At 35.3% G+C, this 22,363-nt stretch overlaps 1 pseudogene; it reads right to left on the reverse strand.

Annotated features, from left to right (window-relative positions):
- Nucleotides 1-2,837: 2,837 nt before the first annotated feature.
- LOC111901095 (dolichyl-diphosphooligosaccharide--protein glycosyltransferase subunit STT3A-like) lies at nt 2,838-4,705 on the reverse strand (annotated as a pseudogene).
- Between the last annotated feature and the right edge of the window lie 17,658 nt (nt 4,706-22,363).

The following is a 22,363-nucleotide window of genomic DNA, read 5'->3' on the forward strand; positions in this document are numbered from 1 at the left end:
ATATTCTTAGAAGACGATGATACTCAAGAAATACACTATGTTGTGCCACCATGATGGATGTTGGACCATTAGTGTTTATACTGCGCCACCTGTGCATCATGATGCTCCACTATGGTCAAGGTGGTCCATCATCTGCGTTGATGATACACATGTGTTTCATGACATAGAATAATGTTCTAGAAGATGCTAAACGATGAATTGTGATTGGTTGACACCATTCATGGGCCTATGGGCTAATTGGCTTGGCCCATTAGGATTTTAGGTCTGAGTCCTCAAGTATAAATAGGGATGCTTGCTAAGTCATTTTCTGTCTTTTGTATCCTTAGTGAGTAGGACAAATCTTTGGTGAATTATACTTGTAACCTCTTTTTGAGAGCTCTAAAATAAAGAATACTCCTCTCCCGCCCGTGGACGTAGGTCACATTGACCGAATCTCGTAAATATTGTGTTTTGTGTGCTTTTGGTTTTTCTAGTTACCCGATTTACTTCCTAATAAGTGGTACCATACGACCATCAATTTTGACCAAGAATATCTCAATCTAAAACATGTCACTATGGTCTTTCCAAAAAATACCACAATTCCAACTGTCCACAAGCAACTAATCTTTAGTAAACCTCAGAATGTTCTTGACAGTTGTTGAACAATTCTAGTCACACAAAAAATTATAGTTCTTTTTCTATCACAATGCTCCGAGCATTTGAAAAATTAGGATAAGTGAATATTATAGCATATATAATTGATCCTATATTTGAAGCATATGAGACTCGATTATGTCTAACACAAGGATCTAATATATGTTTTGTCTCTTACTATAATATTTCCATATATCGAATTTTCTATATTGAACCATTTCAACATGATACTCATATATGTTTATGACTAAGTTCTATTAAACCTTACAATCTAAAATTTTAGATTTGAAACGAAGTATGAGTGCCCTCTCCCTTAAGTCTATTACAACTAAACAATTTCCAAACTTTGCAATTTGCAAATTAAAAACTTTGTTCCCTACAAGCAGTATTGTCAGCATGCAATACTAGCATAACAATTATGCTCCCACTAGCTTTGACATGTACCTAGAAATCATATGGACCCTAATCATCCAAAGCTATAAACCCTAATCTAGCATGCAATAATCATCCAAAGCTATAAACCCTAATCTAGCATGCATAAATCGAAATTTATATCTAAAAGAAAGTTAGAATCTTACCTTTCAATTGTAGCCAGCTTGATCTTCACTACTAGAAAAAAGGCCTTTTACGACGCTCATTGCGCGTCGTAAAACGCTCAGACGACGCGCAAATGCGTGTCAAGGAAGGCCCTGTCATAAAGAGAGACGACGCGCATTTACGACGCGCGGTTATGACACACAATGCGTATCAAGGAAGGCCCTGTCATAAAGGAAGACGACACGCATTTGCATGTCGTAACCTTACGACGCGCGTGTTTATGACACGCAATGCGTATCAAGGAAGCCCTGTCAAGAAAGGCCATGTCATAAATGAAGATGACACACATTTTTGCGTATCATAATTTTAAATGTTCTAAAAAAAATATTTATATATTTATTAATTTTTAAATTAAATTTGCATTTAATGTCTCATAATAGAAATAAAATATCATATACAAAAAATACAATCCATTGCATAAAATTTAATGTCATACAATTCTATTTTTTACAATATCTAAATTTGCATCTAATCTACTCTCTACATCAAATTCCAACTAAGTAAAGTTGCATCTTGCCTTTCATAATTCTTTAAGACTAATGCTCCAAACAGATGTTATATGGATAAGAAGTTGTACATTGGCCCATCTACTCTGTGTTTCATACTAACAATTGAAATGAAGAATGCAACACTTGCATTTGCAGCATCTTATCTCTTTCGGCTTGAGCTTTCTTTTCCTCTTCTAACTCCAAAGCTATTCGCTTTCATCAACCCTATAAACACAACACAAAATCACTTGTCATTTTCATTCTACTTTTAAAATTAATTCTTATCAGGACATTCTGCTTTTAAACCTACCAATCTAGCAAATTTTTCAAAGAATATAATTTATAATTTTTATGGAAAGTACATTGCTATTTCTTGAATACAAGATGTTACAAATCAAGAAACTTACATGGACTGTCGACCACCATGAACCTGCAAGACACGAGACATCAAATAAATCAAAATTAAATTTTGATTTTTTTTGCTTTCAGTAACGATTAACATTTAACAAAAAAAAAGGTCAACCCACTCCCTTTGCCTCATTCCAGCTGACCCACTCCCTGGAAACAAGAAAAAAAAACTATCAACCAACATTTTACTTATATTTGAGAGGTTTTCATATTGATTTATTTATTTGTTAATAAATAGTTTACATACTACACCTATGGTATGGATTAAGTATTCAGGGGAGGATTTACTATCAAGGAAAATGTCGAGGGTAAATTGTTCACATTGGTTTGAGTGATCTGCAATCTCTTTGAATTTGAAAGTATGACTTCGTCTTGAAGCTGCATAAAATAAATATCAATGAATACAAGCTCATAAGTCATAATCACATCTATTATTGTGTGCACATTAAACTAACACTGATTGCTAAAAGAATAAAGGTTTTGACATGTGTTTTGATTAAGAATGTAGTCATATCAAATACCTTCAAGCGCTCAGAAAGATCTTTGAAACCCTTAACAAGTTGGGGCCAAAGGCATTCACGGTTGGAACTCTCCATATCTTCTAGCTTTCCCATTGCATCTGCCCACATATAATACACCCATTTAGAACCGTATTATATGTATATATAATTAAACCAATGGAAGTACACATTGTTAACAGAGGCATCCATTTCATTGATGAGGTAGATGAAAAATATATTCAAAAGCAGGAATAAAATGAGTCAATTTGAAATGCTTTTTTCCTATTATAGTTTTCCTAACTCTATCATATCCTCTACCACCATCAGTCTCCATAAATCTACATAAATAAATAAAATAAAATAAGACTTACTTATGTTGTTAAACAAAACAAGAAAAAAGTAGTCGATTACTGATTACTTGAAATATGATAGTTTGTACATAAGGGGGTTTAGCATGGTTGGAGTCGCATGTGAACCAATTTGGTATTGACCTGATAAGAAATAACAATGAAAAAGAAGTAAGTTATTAGAATAGATAAACAAAAATGAAATAGAAGAAATAACAATGAAATAGAAGTAATTTATTTTCCATTTTTTAAAACTACAATGTCGTAATTAGAAACTATTTGAAAGTACAATGCTATAACTAATTAAAAAAATGAAAGTACATTACTTGAAGTACTTAAACATACAAGATAATCAGGCTCCTTCATATGTGGGAAGATGCCTCCTCCTATACACACCCATTCATAGGAACTTTTTTATATCATCACTAGAGTATCCCACGACACCTGACAATGATGAAAACTTCAAATAATTAATTTCTTATTTTCAATTCTTTATTATTATTTAAAAATAAAAAATAAAACTAGACATCCAAACAGTTGAAAAATTCTCAAGCAGCTTTTTTGGGTGATGACATGGCAGTACCAACAATAGCAATGTGTGTTGTTCCATGTTGTATTATCAACTATAACTGTCCTACTAGCCATTGTTATTGTTTGGTAACATCAAGTGTGTGTGTGTGTGTGTGTGAATGAGTGCATTAAGTCCTAAGTCCTAAGCATGGATAAGACCTTATATAAATGCTGATTGAATACAGTGAGTTACTTACTTTATCATCTACTTTAGTGTTATGGCTTAACCATGCGTAAGCCTCTCTGAAATCATCAAAAACATGAAGACCTTCAGGTGGATGAGAAGTGAGCACAATTTAAATAGCTGAATATGCTTCTGGTGCATCCTGCACACTATGAACCTAAACAAAGGGTAAAATCGTCATTTACTTTGTCATTCAGATGGTTCATTAGGTGCAAATAAGAAAAAGTCCTTGTACATACAACATACACCATTCATCACTTAATGGAAAAGAAAGAAACAAACCCTAATCTGGTAAGCTATGCATGGGTGTTTCTTTTTTACTTGATTAAAAAAACCTACTTTAATGGAAGAAAGGATGGTTACCACATAGAAGGCACCCATCAACACAAGTAAGAAAAGAGCAAAAATCGATGTGTCAACATGCAAGACTAAGGGCCACTTTTCAGTCTTCTTCTTGGAAGTCTCTTCCACAACCACCTCTTTTTTTGGTTTTCTTGGAAGGTCTTTTCTTCAACAAATCTTCTTTTTTTGTCACTATTTTCCATGGAAACAGTACTAGCAGATACTCCATCCCAAACCTTAGTGGTCAAAGTCAACAAAAAAGTCAATAAAATAATTTTGAGGACTAAAGAAGTGCGTGTGTGTGATTGCAAATACTTACTTCATTTTGGGTATTTTCAAATAAACTAAAAACATAGAATTTATTTGATCTTGCGAAAACATCAAAGGCTTCAGAAAGAGCAATTTCGGATAATATGCATGCAGTTGGAGCAAGCACAAGCATTAGTTGTACTTGTCATATATCGTTAGACAAAAAAGTTTAAGTTGACAGGAAATTAAACATATGAAAAAAAGGTAAAAATGTAAAATGAGTAGAATCCTTACCATGGCACTACAAAAGTATACAAACATTACTATATAAAGGATCAGAAAGGAACTTGCATCAAATAGAGGTGAAAAGCATGCCTGCAACATCATGAGTGTTCAGCACTCCCGTGTAACATTCCATCTCCCCAATGTTCCTTTACTTCAATCTGTTCCAAAATTAGGCAAAATCAATGTTATATAAATGAGCATTATGCTTATTAAGCAAGAAAATCAATATAAATTACTATATTACCTCTTTGAATCGGGTCAAATAGTATTCAATCATCTGTGTTGTGTATTTTCTTGGTACTTTGACACAACAGCACCAAGAGCACAAGCTCCAGCACTTCCGCGTAAAAAGGTTACATCCCTATCATTATCGATTTCAACAATATGTTAAATATGGATTTATATATCAAGATAATGAGATTGGAGTACTATAGAGGGTACCTAAAGCTTGCAGAACCAGAGTCACAAGCTTCAATAATGCAAGCAGAGGTGTTCAGATCATTCTTGTTGCCATTCACTGGAAAAATTTTCAAGAGCAAGAAAGCGGTCCCTGGAGTACCATCACAAAGAGTAGAGTCGACATGTATTCTTCTTTCAATGGTTTGCCATGTGTTCACCACAACCTGTTAAACATTTCCACAAACACGTTGTAGGCATGCACACAAATGCAGAAAACCAAGAAACACGCTGTTCCCCTAAAAGATTCAGTATCTATAACCATGTGTGTGTGTGAGAGAGAGAGAGAGAGATGGTACCGTGTGCTTGAGATATGTGGCGGCTCTTCTGAATTTTCTACGGATCTGTAAGGAGGGTCAAGGGAAATCAAATTCAGGAATCAAGAACTTGGATTCCATAAATACGAAATCCTAATTGGAAATCAGGCATTCGTTTTTCAACGAGTATTAGACTTTCAGTCAATCCCACATTTGAGTAATAGATTTTTAGCAAATCCCAGGCTTTTAGCGATTGAGCGAGTCTCAGTTTGGTTTCGGTGATAGGCTGCTGGCGACTGACATTTAGAAATCTCAATCTAAAATTAAAATCAGATGGAAGAAATCAGAAATCATAAAATCAGCTGGGAAGAAATCTATGAAAAGAGTTGAAGTGGAAGGTGCGTTATGAGTGTCGATTCGCTTAGGCGGCGAAGCAGCAGCAATGGTGAAAGTTAAAACCCTAAGTCGTCAGTTAATAGAGAACAACATTACATGCTTCCTTCTGCGGACATTTACCCCAATTTCCCCTTTCGTCTCTCACTCTAGAAACCCTAATCCCTCCGCCACAATGAAAACCATTACAGTTTCCACGGCGCCTTGAAAGCCCTAACCTGAATCTCTCGATCAGAAGCGTATCTAGAAGGAAGCAGGTCAAGGAATAGTGCAAGAAAACTATTGGCGAGTATTCTCAATAACAGCAGAGAGATGAAGAAGGTGAAACTACAGCAACGATGAAGTAGATGAATGGAAATCAGAAGCCCTTTTTCTTGATTGAGATGATGAAGTCGAGAGATGGAGATGAAATCATAACCTTCAATCTTTGATTGAGAAGTTGCACAACAGTGTGAGGAGAATGAAAGATGCGTGAAAATGCTTAGGGCAGGGAGGGTAGCGGGCTTTTCTTTTTCCGCTTGTAACTAAGGAACGCGCGTTCATTAAAATTATAAAGCGACACATATAGAGGGTGCGCATTTAAGGTACAACGCCCTCCATGTTTTTAATTTTTTTTCTTTTGACACTAATTTAAAGGCACGCAATAATGCGTAACCTAAATCCTTAAATTTTCTGAAGAGATGACACTTTTTTAATGTCACTCTCGTTTGCGTAACATAAATTAATGAGTGTCGTAATTCGCGCGTCGTAAAAGGCCTTTTTTCTAGTAGTGCTTCAACCTTTGAGAACTTAGCACCTCAAATGTGATGCCTCTAATAGATCACAAACACCACAAGAAATGGAAGAATATTAGTGAGAGGGTAAGAGGCACAAAATCGGCTAATGATCCTTGTAGGGTTTCAGTGGTTGCTTTTAGGAGTGCCATAGGGTCCTAATATAGTTGAGCAACTAGGGTTTCAGTTAAAACCCTAATCTAATTGCTTAGTCCTTAAGTAGCCCATAGGATCCTTCCAGAAGGCCCCTTGGACGAATTCTATGTGGACTCCTACATAAATTTAGTCCTTCCCTTCCTTATGAACACTAAGCCCAACTTTGTAACTATCGTATAATTACAGTATCAGTCCCCTTAATTCAATTAATCTCTTTTGACCACAAAATTAATTCTTGACCAATATTAATTAAATAATATGATTTCTCCTTTAATGTATTATCCGTATAATATATTAATAAATCATAATTAACCTCTTTCTCCATAATTCATCCAGTCAAGTTGCTATGGTGAAGGCGATCCATAAGGACCATACTACTATCGGGTCAAGTACATATCAAATATAGTATTGGCCTTAGACACCTAATCCAACATGTTTTACATGTATTAACGCAGATAAATCCTTAACACTTAAGGGTACATGCAACCTATTAGATCTATGTCATAACACTATTAAAGTAACATTGTATTGAACAACAAGAAACCTATGAAACCTATGTAATTTGAAATTAAAAAACAAGTTAAGAATGGCATAGCTTTTTTATTGTTGTAGTAAACTCTCAAAAATCATTTCTTCTTTAATTTGGAAGCTAGCACCACAAGTGTCGTGCCTCTAATGGTTCACACCCAAACCTTAGCAACTTGAACAAAGAGGATATAAGAGACAAAATTTCGACTATACTTTTGGGGAGTCAAGTGGCCAAAATTTAGAGGCTATGAGACCCTATTTATAGCTGACCAAGAAACCCTAGAAAACCCTTACTTGATTAAAATAATAATATACTAAATCATGTAATTATCTGGTTTCTTAATTATCTCTAAGGGATTAATCTAGAAACCCTAGAATCACCCCAAAAACCATCCACCTCTCATGGGGAAGGTTTTGGACCCCTTTTTGTTCAACTATTAAACAATTACAACTTAGGTCTTTGTACTTTTAATTAATCAAATTAACCCTAAAATTAATCTAATTACTTTCCCGTTAATTCTTAATCACATAATACTATTTCTAATTAATACATTATTCTCATAATATATTAACAGATCATTTATTTTGATTTCTAATTAATTTATTAATCATATAATAAATTAATAAATCTCTCTCTCTCTCTCTAAAAGTTATCATATTCAATTACTAGGTTTGAGGGCAACCCAAAAGGACTGTGCCACCATCAATTCATGTATATGCCAATTATAGTAATGGACTTAGACACCTAATCCAACAGTTCCACCATGATGGATGTTTGACCATTATTATGTATGATGCGCCACATGCACATCATGATATTCCACTATGGTTAAGGTGGCCCATCATGTGCGTTGATGAAACACATGTGTTTTATCACATGGAAGAATGTTCCAGAAAATGTTGCATGACGAATTGTGATTGGTTATTTCATACCCCCGACCGACGGTGGAAACGTTTGGATCGATGCATATATATATATATATATATATATATATATATATATATATATATATATATATATATATATGTATAACAAAACACCAAATTATATTACAAACAATATTTTTATTTATTATAAATTATTTTGGGATTGCATTGTTTAAAAGTCAAGCATACATACTAAACATTACTAGAAACGATCAACGGATGGAACTAAACTCCAACAAGCTTCCTCAAAGACCTCATCCTTCTCGTCACAAGTATCCTCCACACTCATCTCCATGAGAATACATGTATTTTGAAAACGTCAACATAATGTTGGTGAGTGCACATGTTTTTATAGTTTTCGACTTTTATTTGGTTGTATTAATTAAAGAATCATTTTTTTTGAGAAAAAATTTCCTAAAGTATTTTATCAACCCTAGCTTACTATCTTTTTAGGATATCTAACGATCATATCTTATTATCTTTTAGGATATTTTATTAATCCCAATTTTCTATCTTTGTAGGAAATCTAACAACCCTAACGTGTTTTATCTACCACTCTAAGGTATCTCTAATGGTAGTCGGATCTCTAAGGTGTTTGTAATGTATTACCATGAGCCCCCATAATCGACGCTTTTTGACTAATAATTGCCCCCCTCCTCGGAAAACATTTAAAATAGTAAAATTGGGGCCCTGAACTCACGCTAGTCGCAGGAGACCTTTGTAGGTTTGAATCGAGCTCGGGACTTCGGGGACCGCTCCATAGGGCAACAACTTCGGGATTGTTGAGAGAGTAAGTAGTGAGGGTGTGATAAATGAGTTCTGCACAACCCTTTTATCTATAGTCATGGATTTGGGGTGCGTGCAGCGCGGCAGGCATAGACGCGCACCTCGCGGGCATGGAATGATTTTGTCAAAAACATATCTCTTTCGTGCGAGCTCCGATCTAAGCCCTCTCTATATCTATGTGATGATCTCAATAGGTACTACAACTCTCCTTTAGGTTGTTTTAGCTAGTTTTGACTTTCATTTTTGTGCCTAACGGGGGTAAAAATAAAAGATTTTTTCAAAAATCATATCTCTCTCGTACAGATCCCGTTTTCGACACTCTTTTTCCTAAAATTTATATCTTAAGGAGTACTACGAAACTCTTTTTTCACTTTTAGTCAAAACTCAACCAATCTTTAAGTACTGTTTTGATGTAATTAATTTTAATTACGTGGTTGATTTTTATTTCTATAAAATCTATAACTCTTTCTTTTGGATTCATATTTTTACGAATCTTATATCCTTGAGATCATGCTAACGAGTACTATCCAAGTATGTTAACCAATTTAGAAAATGGTACAACTTTTCAGATGCTAATTTTTGAGCCTAATGGATGTTTTAACAAATAAATTTAATGACACATTTGTTGGATATAGTGTCTAAGTCCATAACTTTATTTGGTATATACTTGACCCGACCCGACATGGTCCATTTGGGTTGCATGGCATTGCAATACTTGGATAGACAAAATGAGAGAAAGTACACTTGTGATTATTAATATATTATAAGTTCTAATATATTAATAATAGTATTATTTAATTAGTCTTGATCAAATATTAATTTAAGTATTAATTTGGTGATCAAGTTGAAACTAATTAAATATATGGGGTTGATTATGACAATCATCTAAACTTTTATAGTGGATTAAATGATCCATGGTTTATGGGTTATGAATATAACTATTTGGAGCTCCATGGATAGTCCATGGGAGTTACAAACACATGGGTCATGAGAATGGAAGAGTCATGACAATTATGAGTCTTCATGATGAAACCCTAATTGTGACACCACTATAAAAGGGACCCCATGGCTAGGAAAATCGGTACTAGAGTATTCTTGTGAGGGCATAGCCGATTTTGAAGTGTAGAAGTATTCTCTCTAATTATTCCAAGGTTGTAGTGTTGTGTGAAACATTTGAGGCACAACATTTGGGGTGCTAGGCTCACAAAGTCTTGAAGGGATCCAAGCAACAACAAGGTATGTATTTCTACTAGTTTTTTTTATGTATTATGTATTCCCCACGCCATGCTAGTTAGGAAATAACCTTAAAATAGAAATTTGCATGTATATAGAGAAAACATAGATTCAAGGTTATTAGGGTTGCATGTACACTTAGGAAGTGTTAGAATGGTCAAAACCCTTCAGTAGTATCAGAGCCTGGGATTGTTTTCTGTATACTCGATGCAAAACTGCTTGAAAATCGAAAATTCTGCACTCTGACAACTGGACTCGCCGAGTTCATGGGGAGGACTCGATGAGTCCATGAACAAATTCATCCTACTCGACGAGTAGAATCATGCACTCGACGAGTAAAAGCGTCGTGGGCAGTTTTTTCGTGTTTTGTTGCTGGAAATGGATTAAAATATTATCCCAATTTGTTTTGGATTTGTAAAATTTGTTTTTCAAAATGATAACGATTATGTTAACCCATTTTACATGACTTTTATCAATTTTCAAGTATTGTATATGTTTATATGATTTCTTGAAATTGCTTGACATGAATTTGTGTTCTTATGAGTTTTTAGAAGATCATAGGAATTATGTGTAACCTCCATGTGTGTTTAATTCATGATCTTAATGGCAATGATGGTGTCCATAACTTGTCCTCAAGTTATGGATAACCAAAAGTCACTTCTTTAAATTGTGATTAAAGAACTAAAGAGGTTTCATAAAATGAAGAGTCTTCATTTTTTATGAACTATTAAAACTCATAAGTTACAAATTGAAGAGACTTGGAATAGTTTCAATTCTTGCCCTCAAGTTTTGGAATTTGAAAAGTCTTACTCATTAATACTTTAATTCCAAATTAAACCTTAGATTTTTAAAAAGTTTAAAAATCAACACTTATACTATTATTATAATTTTATTTAGATATGTATAAGAATATGTCATTCTTACCGTTAGTAGGCGTCATTCACGAAGCCGGTCTATAAGGGGTATAAGGTTGTTGCCTATAAAGTGGTGACTTAATGGGTGCCCACTCTCACCCACCGCTTCCTTGATCGGTGGAGGGTCGTTAGCCGAATGGGTAGGATACGACTTTAAATACTCATTAAAAGTATAATGAATTATAAAGTAACTATACATTATAAATTCCCAATCTTAGTTACTTTAGGAAAATGTGAAATTGGTTCTAGCCCATAAAATTACACTATGTACCTTACCAAGTCGTTAGTGGAGCGTGTGTGGTTAACCGGCACACTAACATGGACTAGTAAGAGTGGCAAAGGGTAACTTGAATTTATTATAGATCGGTGGAGCGTGTGTGGTTAACCGGCACATCGATTAGGTAATATTGTTGAGGGTACCAAGTCAATTTGTATGGTTATTCACACATTGTTTGTGATCCTCGACATCCCAGTCACAAACTTGAGAGGGCACAATCGAGATTCAAACATGCCATTGAAAGTTCAATGTATCTCAAAAGATCTAGGAGTTTCAAATCCAATTAAAACTTAATTATATTTCGTTTTTCATGGTGGAAATTGGTAAATCGTCATTTACCTACCTTCAACTATTTTATAACTTGGATTACGACATCCCTCTTCCAGTTATAAATAGGTTGTTGGATCCTAGCCTTAATATTTCATATTGGGTGTTATATTAAGGACTTTAAATCAACTAACTTGAATTTCTCCCATTATAGATGTCTAGTTTAGACAGCTATGGTCTTCTCAAATCTTTAGGAACAAGCTTCCTAATGAAGATGATATCCCAAATGGCAACCAAGCTAAAAGATCAATCCCTTTGTTGTGAATTAGTGGGACTGGAAATCATACTTCACTTCCTCCACCTCCTCCATTAAATCCCCCTATCCCACAAGTTTCAGGATCTGATAAGTTCTAAGTCACTCAATCCCTATTGGAAAACAAAGTCTATATGTGCTTAGGTCTTGGAGATTAAGTCACATATTGACAAGCCGGGAGAGTCGGGTGTCGAAGTCTCAAGGTAGCTGGCTGTTGACTTGGTCACTCCCTGATGACAGATCACGACATGACCCTTAATGATCTTACCTATTTGCTTGATGATACTGAATCAACAATGATTTGGAGCATTGGTAAAGCAAAATTTGATTGGAAGATCAACTTCCCAAACTTCCATGGACATTGACAATGGTAACATTGGAAGTCCAGAAAACCTTTCTCTTGCCAATTGAAAGGGATCGGCCGTAGTCAACTCGGTTGACCAAATGGTAAAGAGAAAGGCTAAGTATGTGATAGTCCCGTGTACCGGTTCCAAAGAGTCCATATGTTTCTGTTGCCAAAGGAAGGACATTGGTTGCGAAGCTGCCAAATTTACCTAAAAGTCCATAAGGATAGTAAAGTCAAATGTTTGACTCTACTTCAGGTAAAGTCCATTGTCTAACTCTATTAAGTTTCTATTCTAAGATTCTTATTGCATGATGTGACTGGGTCACATGTTGATGTTTTAGGAATCAAAGAAAAGTGAAGAAACTTAAAGGAAGTATATGTTGATTCTGATCGCGAAGAGGGATTTTGATCATATGGTTCGGTGATTAGAATTTTGAGCTGTTACTTAAGAGTTGAGACATATTGCTTAGGAATAGATAACAACAAGGTTTTCATATGGGTTGTAAGGATAAGTTTTCTGCAAACTTTTAAAATAAAGAAAAGTTTTGATTTTATTTATTTTAAGTATCCCTACAATGGCATTTGTGAAAAATTGTTGATTATATGTTTCCATTAATAGCAATATTTGAAAATGGATTTGATTCTTTCATTTGTGGTAGTATCATAATTTACCAAATAAGGAAAGATTCTCATCACCCAAGTTTCAGTTAGATAGAAACTTGGAATCATGCAACTTGTATTGTATGATGAATGAGAAGTTTTCATCTTTGAGAAATTAAGACTAATACCTTGTTCACATGTACATGTGAGTCAAGTGAAGGACAAAAAGATTGTGTACACTTGGTTGTGTGTTGGTCAGGTCCACCACAAAAGGTTTATAATATTATTCATTATGATTTACTAAAGTTTAGTAAATATGTGTATACTTACAAATTTAAGTATAATTCTGGATCATTGAAGAGTTTCAATGATAGACATAATGAGTAAGAAGAATCAAATAAGGTAGAAAGATAAAAGCTTCTCCAATCTGAAGAGATGGGAGAGTACTTGATTATTTTGTTTTATGATTATCTTAGTGATTATGAAACCATATCACAATTGATCCTCTAAGGACACCTTATTTCATTTGTTTGGCTAAGGAGAGGAATCATGAGTTGTTGAAATGGTTAAATCAAAAGAGAAATCATACATCAAAATCAAATCTTAGAGTCATACTCCAAGATTGAGCCATTGAGTGACATAATCTTTAGAAAGTTTATAACACTTATCAAATGTAGAGTAAGATGTGTCCTACTCTTGTACATTTAAGGTTGGTTAGTTGTGATGTTTTGGATAAAACAAAGACCAACTAAGTCCAATTATGGGAAGTGTTTAACTTGATAAGAATCCGCACTAACTATTGAATATTTGTTTTGTCAAAGGAATGGTTCTTGACAAAGAGAATCATATATGTCAAGAGGTCAGTGGGAGTCTTAAAAAGATCTTAAGATAGGTTCAAGAACTAATCAAGAGTTTTGTTAATCACTAGCCCACGACTTGAGGTTTGTAACCTATCGTGTTGACATATTCTGTGCTCATCCCATTTAAGGTTGGCTTTGCATTGGAGTTCTAAGAGTTCTCGGCTGTTTGCATAACTACCTGGAAGCAATAGTATGCCATTGTGCTGCCGGGTGGCAAGAAATTAAGATTGCACAAGTTCAGTCCATATGAATTTGGAAGTGTCACTAACGTAGTCCTGTGATTATGGTTTTGACAAAATTCACATGGAAAAGAACACATACACCATAAAATCTAAGTGTCATAAGGTTTCTCTTCGATTCATGAAAATGATGTTGAGGAAACGCTTCCACTAAGAAGATTTTAAGTAGATAGCGGTTGTGATATTTGCATTCTCATATAGTTAGTGGAGCGTGTGTGGTTAACCGGCACACTAACTAGTGAGAATTGCAAAAGGTCTAGACAAACATGTAAGCTATCTAAGGAAAGGTGTATGTTTTTGATAAAGTATTATCAAAGCAATCTAGTATCAGAAATATGAACTTTGGTAAGAAAGTCAATAAAGTATTGATTTCTAGAAGTCCAGTTGATTTCTGAGTACATGTCAAAGCTAGTGGGTGTTGGATTAGTGTCTAAGTTCAGAACTATTTTGGTATGTACTTGACCCGATGGTGCATGGTCCTTTTGGGTTGCCTTCACCAAAGCAACTTGATAGGATGAATTTGGAGAGAAAGGATTAAATATGATTTATTAATATATTATGGGAATAATATATTAAAGGAGAAATCATATTGTTTAATTAATATTAGTCAAGAATTAATAAGAATTAAGTTTGTGACTAAAAGAGATTAATTAAACTTAAGGGACTGGAATTGTAATTATAAGATAATTGCAATTGGGCTATGGATTGCCTTATATTATAAGGTTGGACGAATTCTATGGGGAAACCCATTAGAAATCGTCCAAGGCCTTTAAGGAAAGGAGTCCATGGGTTGCTTAGGGCTTAAGCATCCAAATTAGGGTTTCCTTGTTAGATAACCCTAATAGCCTCACTATATATAGAGCCCTTAAAAAATGTGGACAAGCTTCATTCTAGGGTTTCCACACGTTTTGGGCAGCCTCCTTCTCTTCTCTTCTTCATCCTATTGCTCTTGGTGTTTGTGAACCATTAGAGGAGTGACATTTGTGACTCTAAGCTTTCTAAAGTCTTTACAAGGAGGATTTGAGATTGTTATTGCTACATAACAATCAAGGTATGATCTAAACCCTAATTATATGTTATATTGATTATCATATGCTAGATCTAGGGTTTATAGTCTTGGATAAATTGCATGTACAATAGAGAAACCTAGATCCAAGCATTAGGGTTTGTATGAGCACATAGGATGTTCTTATGGCCAAAACCCATCAGTGGTATCAAAGCCTTGATTGGTTTCTACTGTATTGATGCCTTGTTAATTTGTTCATGCTTGAAAAATTCGATTTTTGTAAGCCTGCCGGATGGAAGTTACGCTTTGAATCTGTGTAAGATTAGAGAACTTAATGCAAGAAGGAATATGGAATTGTTTCCATATGTGGAAGTTACTCTTTGAATCTGTGTAAGATTAAAGAACTTAATGCTAAGAAGGATGTTCAAAGGAATGTACTTTGAATTTGAGACTTCATTTCCATGGAATTGTTTTCCATTGGAATGCTTTATAATGTCTGTTGCCAAGTCTTTGTGACTTATGTGCATAGTCATTACAAGGGGATCATTGCATATCAGTTTAGAATCTAACATATTACAGTAAATGGCAAGAGTTTGGTATTCTTGCATTTACAACAATGATTGGAATTGTGAAATGAGCATCATTGGAATATTGTCAATTGATCTATTTCACAAAGAGAGGACCATATGTAAACATAGTATGCATACTTCGAGTATGGCATAATTGTTGTTTGGAAAACCATAGTGTACATGCTTGGAGCATGGGACAACTAATGTTTTAATTCAATCATAAAGTTGATTATCGAAACATAAATAATGAGTAATCAATATGGTGCTTAAATAAAAGGTGTTTTATTTACACTCAAAGTGTTGGGGCCATATAAGATTAGTATTATTCTTGTGTTTCACTTTGCATGTTTTGACTTCCAGAATAATTATGTTATGGTATATATCATATTATTCAAACCATCCACAGTCAGTCATATGTTGGAAGTAGATATGAATCAAGACTGTCATGAATTTGGCTTGTATGATTTGTCTAAAGTGCTTTAGACAATGCAATGGTTGCTACAACATTCATGAGTACTCATAAGGGCTGAGTATTGGATTCAACCCACGCACACTTGCATCACTTCATGGAATTTATTTCGAGTGATCGTGAGACGGTAATATCATATAAATCTTCAAACCTAGAGATATGAGTTGTTAACTATGAGTTGGTTATTCATTCATTGTACGAAAACACATTGGTAACTCGATGTTATAAAACGTGCCTTTGTGAATAATTCAACAAGTAGTTAGTACAAGCATATCAGTCGAAGTTTATCTGTTCCTTCTAGAAATAGAAGCGATATTTGGGCCCCTCGATGATTTGGTTTTGACCTATGTACCGGGCCCGGTCAGAACCTAATTGATGTGTTCAATTTAGTTCTATGTCGAAACAAATCAGAGACCGAGAAACAAATGCTGGACAATAAGTAAGACCATGTTCCATGTGTTTGTCCGGCTGATATCATGAGAACAGAGGATTATATGATCACTTATCTTAAACGGCGTATCATCATCATCTCAGTTCCGAGAGACTTTGAAAGAGCTACGATTGCTAGTCGGATTTTGAAGTCATATTTGCAAATGTAGTTATTAGACTTATCCAAGTGGGAGACTGTTGGATATAGTGTCTAAGTCCATAACTTTATTTGGTATATACTTGACTCGACCCGGCATGGTCCATTTGGGTTGCATGGCATTGCAATACTTGGATAGACAAAATGAGAGAAAGTACACTTGTGATTATTAATATATTATAAGTTCTAATATATTAATAATAGTATTATTTAATTAGTCTTGATCAAATATTAATTTAAGTATTAATTTGGTGATCAAGTTGAAACTAATTAAATATATGGGGTTGATTATGACAATCATCTAAACTTTTATAGTGGATTAAATGATCCATGGTTTATGGGTTATGGATATAACTATCTGGAGCTCCATGGATAGTCCATGGGAGTTACAAACACATGGGTCATGAGAATGGAAGAGTCATGACAATTATGAGTCTTCATGATGAAACCCTAACTGTGACACCACTATAAAAGGGACCCCATAGCTAGGAAAATCGGTACTAGAGTATTCTTGTGAGGGCATAGCCGATTTTGAAGTGTAGAAGTATTCTCTCTAGTTATTCCAAGGTTGTAGTGTTGTGTGAAGCATTTGAGGCACAACATTTGGGGTGATAGGCTCACAAAGTCTTGAAGGGATCTAAGCAACAACAAGGTATGTATTTCTACTAGTTTTTTTTTATGTATTATGTATTCCCCATGCCATGCTAGTTAGGAAATAACCTTGAAATAGAAATTTGCATGTATATAGAGAAAACATAGATTCAAGGTTATTAGGGTTGCATGTACACTTAGGAAGTGTTAGAATGCTCAAAACCCTTCAACATTTTATTCTTATTATCTAAAAAATCAAATATTACAATACTTGGCTATTACACCTATCTTCCCTACTCTTTCTTAATGGTGATCAGTGACGGAAACCCCTCGTTTGTCACAGTTGATACCATTCATGGAAAAATAGGCTTGGCCCATTAGTGTTTTAGGTCTGATCCCACAAGTATAAAGTAGATGTGTAACCTCTGGTTTTGAGGCACTTTCATTGTTGACACTTATATTGAGATTTATTGCATATTGGTCCCTAAGTAAATGAAAAGTGCAAGAGCCATTGTGGCATTTTGGTAAAGTTTGGTCTTTAGTCCAAATGCCAGGCGTTTGGCATAGAACGCTCAGCGTTAAAATGCCAGGCGTTCTATGATGGACATAAGGGGTTTGCACACAGAGACGAAACCCTAATTTTTAGGGTTTGCACCCTATTTAAAGAACATTATGGCCTCAAAACCCTTCACCGCTCCAGCCTCAATCCTCATTCCAAAAACCTTATGTGTGTATGAGAGTTTGAAGCCTTGGTTCATCTTTTTGGTATCATTTAGTGTTCTTGATAAGAGAAGGGATATCTTTGGAGTATTGTGGTTGCTCTTTAGCTTGTGGATTTGGAATCTTTACATCTTGAAGCATCATTTTGAGGTATAAAGTTCAGATCTTGATGTCTCATTTGTTAGATCTTGATTTAAGGCTAGTTTATGTCCTTTTTGGTCCCAAAGACTTGATCTTTGTGCGTTTGGAATGCTTTAGAGGTTTAGACTGTCCTTTTAAGCATAATAGTGAGTCTAGAATCATAAAAATGCAATCTTGGGTCTTCATAATCCTCCATGCAAGTTTTGAGGAGTCTTAATAGGTTAAGGAGTTGGAGTTTTAGCTTTTGGGCTCATTATAACCATGCATGGCCATAAAGTTTGCAACTTTATGGCTTTAGACGTTCCATTATGATTGGATCTGAAGTTTGGACATGAGATCTTAAGCCATTGATACATTAGCATAGAAATTGGTGGACAACGAGCAAACACCAGGCGTTCGAATGCCATACATCATAGACAAAATGCCATGCATTCTCTAAGAAGCCCAATAGATCGATTTTGGGCCTTGGGCCATTAGGGGTATTTTGGGTATTTTGGATGGTGTTTGAGAATTGGTATTTTGGATGGATTGGTGTCGGTTAGAGCTGAGATTCTGTGACATCCCCAATTTCTCGGCCAAAAAAGACCGATTTGTTTATGCTTTGTTTTTAAAATCAGAGTAATCTTTTAAAGAAAACAGTTGCGGAATTTGTTCCCAAAAAAAATATGATAAGAACTTATCAAAACATTTCTCAAAGAGAAAGTACTTTTCATTAAATAATAAAATCTCGGGATGTCATGTTCCGATACTAACCAAAAGCATAAACAATATAAAATTGACCTTACAACAGTTATTTATAACTACTGATCTATAATCCAAAATCTCTCGTCAAGTCCACCAACTTATACTCTTGTGCCATTACCTGTAATGCAAAGAAAACTGAGTGGGTCAGGCTTGGGAGCCTGGTGAGCATATAGGGTTTTCAACCCATAATAATATAATTATTATATTCAATTATCAAACAATTAACCCAACTACCCATCCCCATTATCTTCTTTACTCTTAAGGTTTTACCCTAAGAATCAACTATCCTTCATTCACTCATTCCTAAGGATCGACCTAAGGAACTGGCACAAAGTCCATTACTGCCAAAGTTTATTCATCCGGTACTAAATCCATAGCTATCAGGCGCTAACTCCATAGTCACCAAGGTTTATCTATACGGTACTAAATCCATAGCTACCAAGGTTCATATATACGATACTAAATCCATAGCTACCAAGGTTCTTCTATACGGTACTAAATCCATAACTACCAAGGTTCTTCTATACGGTACTAAATCCATAGCTACCAAGGTTCTTTGTTAGGCACTAAGACAATAGCTGCCAGGGTTCTTTGTTAGGCACTAAGACAATAGCTGCCAAGGTTCTTTATTAGGCACTAAGACAATAGCTGCCAAGGTTCACTCATACCATCTTTCATCACACACCAACTATATCATCTACCCATGTTCTACCCAACATATTTGTAGATATAAATACATATATAGTTTAACTCATTTAAAAACAATATAAATCATCCATACCACACTCATCTAAAATAAAAACAATATATAAACACATAGCACATATTTCATAGCAAATACTTCATATTTATGTGTTAGAAGAAGGTAACTACACAGTCACCCAAAACATATACTTAATACATTCAAACAATACTTGTAATAAAATCACGTTTATGAAAGGCACTATACACTCACTTGATCAGAAGATGATCGGACAACACTACGGCTAGTAGAAGTAGTAACTCTTCGGTGAAACCAGGATATCTTCACACACTGGGTTTCTCGCGGACAGACCTTCGGTTCGGAAACTCTTTTCTTCTCGGGATCTTCGGAGCGTCGGGACTCACTTTGGGTCTCGGGATGATATCGAGGCTTCGGGGGTATTTCTTTGCACGTAAATCGATGCAATACGGGTGAGAGATGTGAGAATGAGCAACCAAACTCGGCTGGCCCTTGAATTCTATTTATAGGGAAAATTTATCATTTTTCACGTCGTGGGCTTGGTCGACATTGCATGCATCATCGTCCACTTTCTCTATCAGGCTCCAGAAGGCGTCATAAGCCATGCCACGTCGTGGGCACTGTTTCCACATCGTGGTCTCTGACAGTTTTGGGGTTTCGCGCCCCGAACTTCAGAAATTCATAAATTCGCATACGAACTCCGTTTTCGACGTTCTTTATATCGACGCGTAGGTAAAAAAAAGATCTACAACTTTCCTTTAGACTCTATCGGATAATTTTGAATTTATTTTTATTATATTAATTTTATATTATTTTTAGTAGACCGGGACAGAAAAATTCTGTTATAAACTCATAACTCCTTTGTCTGACGTCCGTTTTCGTATGTCTTTCCGTTGCACTACTATTAACGAGATCTTCAATTCTCATTTAGATTGTTTCGGCTAAATATCACTCGATCTCATATTTGAACTTCTGGTTGTACACTGCTAAGCCAAAACTTCGAAAAATCATAACTTCCTCGTACGAAGTCAAATTTAGACGTTCTTTTTATGCACGCTTGTGGTTTAATGTATCCTAAGACTTTCATTTAGATTTATAAGGCCAAATATCTCTCTAACACAAATTCACTATTTACATCGCGTTGTGTCGTGCCGGTTATTTCACGAAACTTTGATAGGTCATAACTTCTTCATTATAACTCGGATTTCGGCGTTCTTTATATGTACGGAATCCTTGTAACATATATTATAACTTAGTTAAGATTAATCCTTCTAAATAATCTTCCATGAAAAAGTCATTTTGATGCTTATCGTCTCTAAATTGACTAGCCTGGATCTACGGGCGTTACAGATTCAGAGTCGGGACCGCATCAACTATTGATCAGATCGTGAGGTGAGTTTTTCCTCACTTTACTTACGGGTCAAAGGCACCAAGGCCGACCCATTGGATTAGATATCCTATTATGTGATAGTATGCTATCGTGTTGTAGTGATCTGTTAGATCGGTATCATGGTATATAGGATGATGCTATGCTTATTGATATGTAGATCTGCCTGATTTTCTGTTGACTGGTTATATGTTTATCTGTAAAATATACACATATTTGGTTGGTGGTTGAGGCTTTATTGCTATGTGTGTGAGCCAACAGACCGGGTGCATTCCTACCTGGAGGTTGATTGGACCCGAACGTATTCCATCCCGAGGATGACTGTACCTGTTATATATTGGCATTCAAACCTGAGGTATTCCATCTCGATGATGATTGGACCCGGAGGTTGATTGGACCTGTGTATTCCAACCCGATGGTTGACTGGACCCATTGTATATTCACAGTCCAACCTGATGGTTGGTTGGGCCTGGGGTATTCCAACCCGATAGTTGATTGGACCTGACATGTTTTTGTATTCTATCCCGAGGCTGATTGGACCAAACATGCTTATGATACGAGGGTATTCCATCCCAAGGATGATTGGGCCCATTGTAGACATGCATGGTATTCTAGCCCGAGGCTGATTAGGCCTAGAATGAGTGTTTGTGTATGTGAATTGTTTGTGGGTGGTACTTTGGGAGAACTCACTAAGCTTCGTGCTTACAGTTTGTACTTTATGGTTTCAGGTACTTTAGAGGATCGTGGCAAGGCGAAGGCGTGACCGTACACATCATGGGTTTTACGACTGGTCATGGATCTTGAAAGACTTTGACTTTAAATAATGTTTTGGAAACAATAATTTTTAAATACTTTTATTAGTAAATGGTTTGTTTTGAAAAGTTTAAATTTGTTGAAATTTTGGGATGTTACAGGATGCTTACTAAGTCATTTTGTGTCTTTTGTATCCTTAGTGAGTATGACGAATCTCTAGTGAATTTTACTTGTCACCTCTATTTGAGAACTCTGAAATAAAGAATACTCCCCTCCTGCCCGTGGACCTAGGTCATCTAGACCGAACCATGTAAATATTGTGTCTTGTGTGCTTTTGGTTTTGCTAATTATTTGCTTTACTTCCTAACAATTATAAACTTGGTTATCCATTTTTCATTGACATCATTCCAAAGGTGAGTGATCTGTTACATGTTATTGATTTTTATTCAACAAGTCTTGTTGGGTGTTTGTATAAAGTTGTGGCGAAAGAATTAGGAAATTGATTGAAATATGTTATAACTTATTGGTTAGTCTGGTTCAAACTTTGGTCATTAATGGGAGATAAATTCTTCACAGTCATTTCATGGTTAATAAATTAACTATTGGTCAAAGCATTTGAAGAATAAGATTATGTGTTCAAAGTTGATTTTGTAACGCCCTGTTCTAAATATTCGTTTACGGAATTTCAGAGGCCAAGGCCAGGGGCATTTTAGTCCTTTATTAAATTTGAAGTTATTATTCGAGAAGT

The sequence above is a fragment of the Lactuca sativa genome, chromosome 6 (genome assembly GCF_002870075.4).
Source record: "Lactuca sativa cultivar Salinas chromosome 6, Lsat_Salinas_v11, whole genome shotgun sequence".
NCBI lineage: Eukaryota > Viridiplantae > Streptophyta > Magnoliopsida > Asterales > Asteraceae > Lactuca > Lactuca sativa.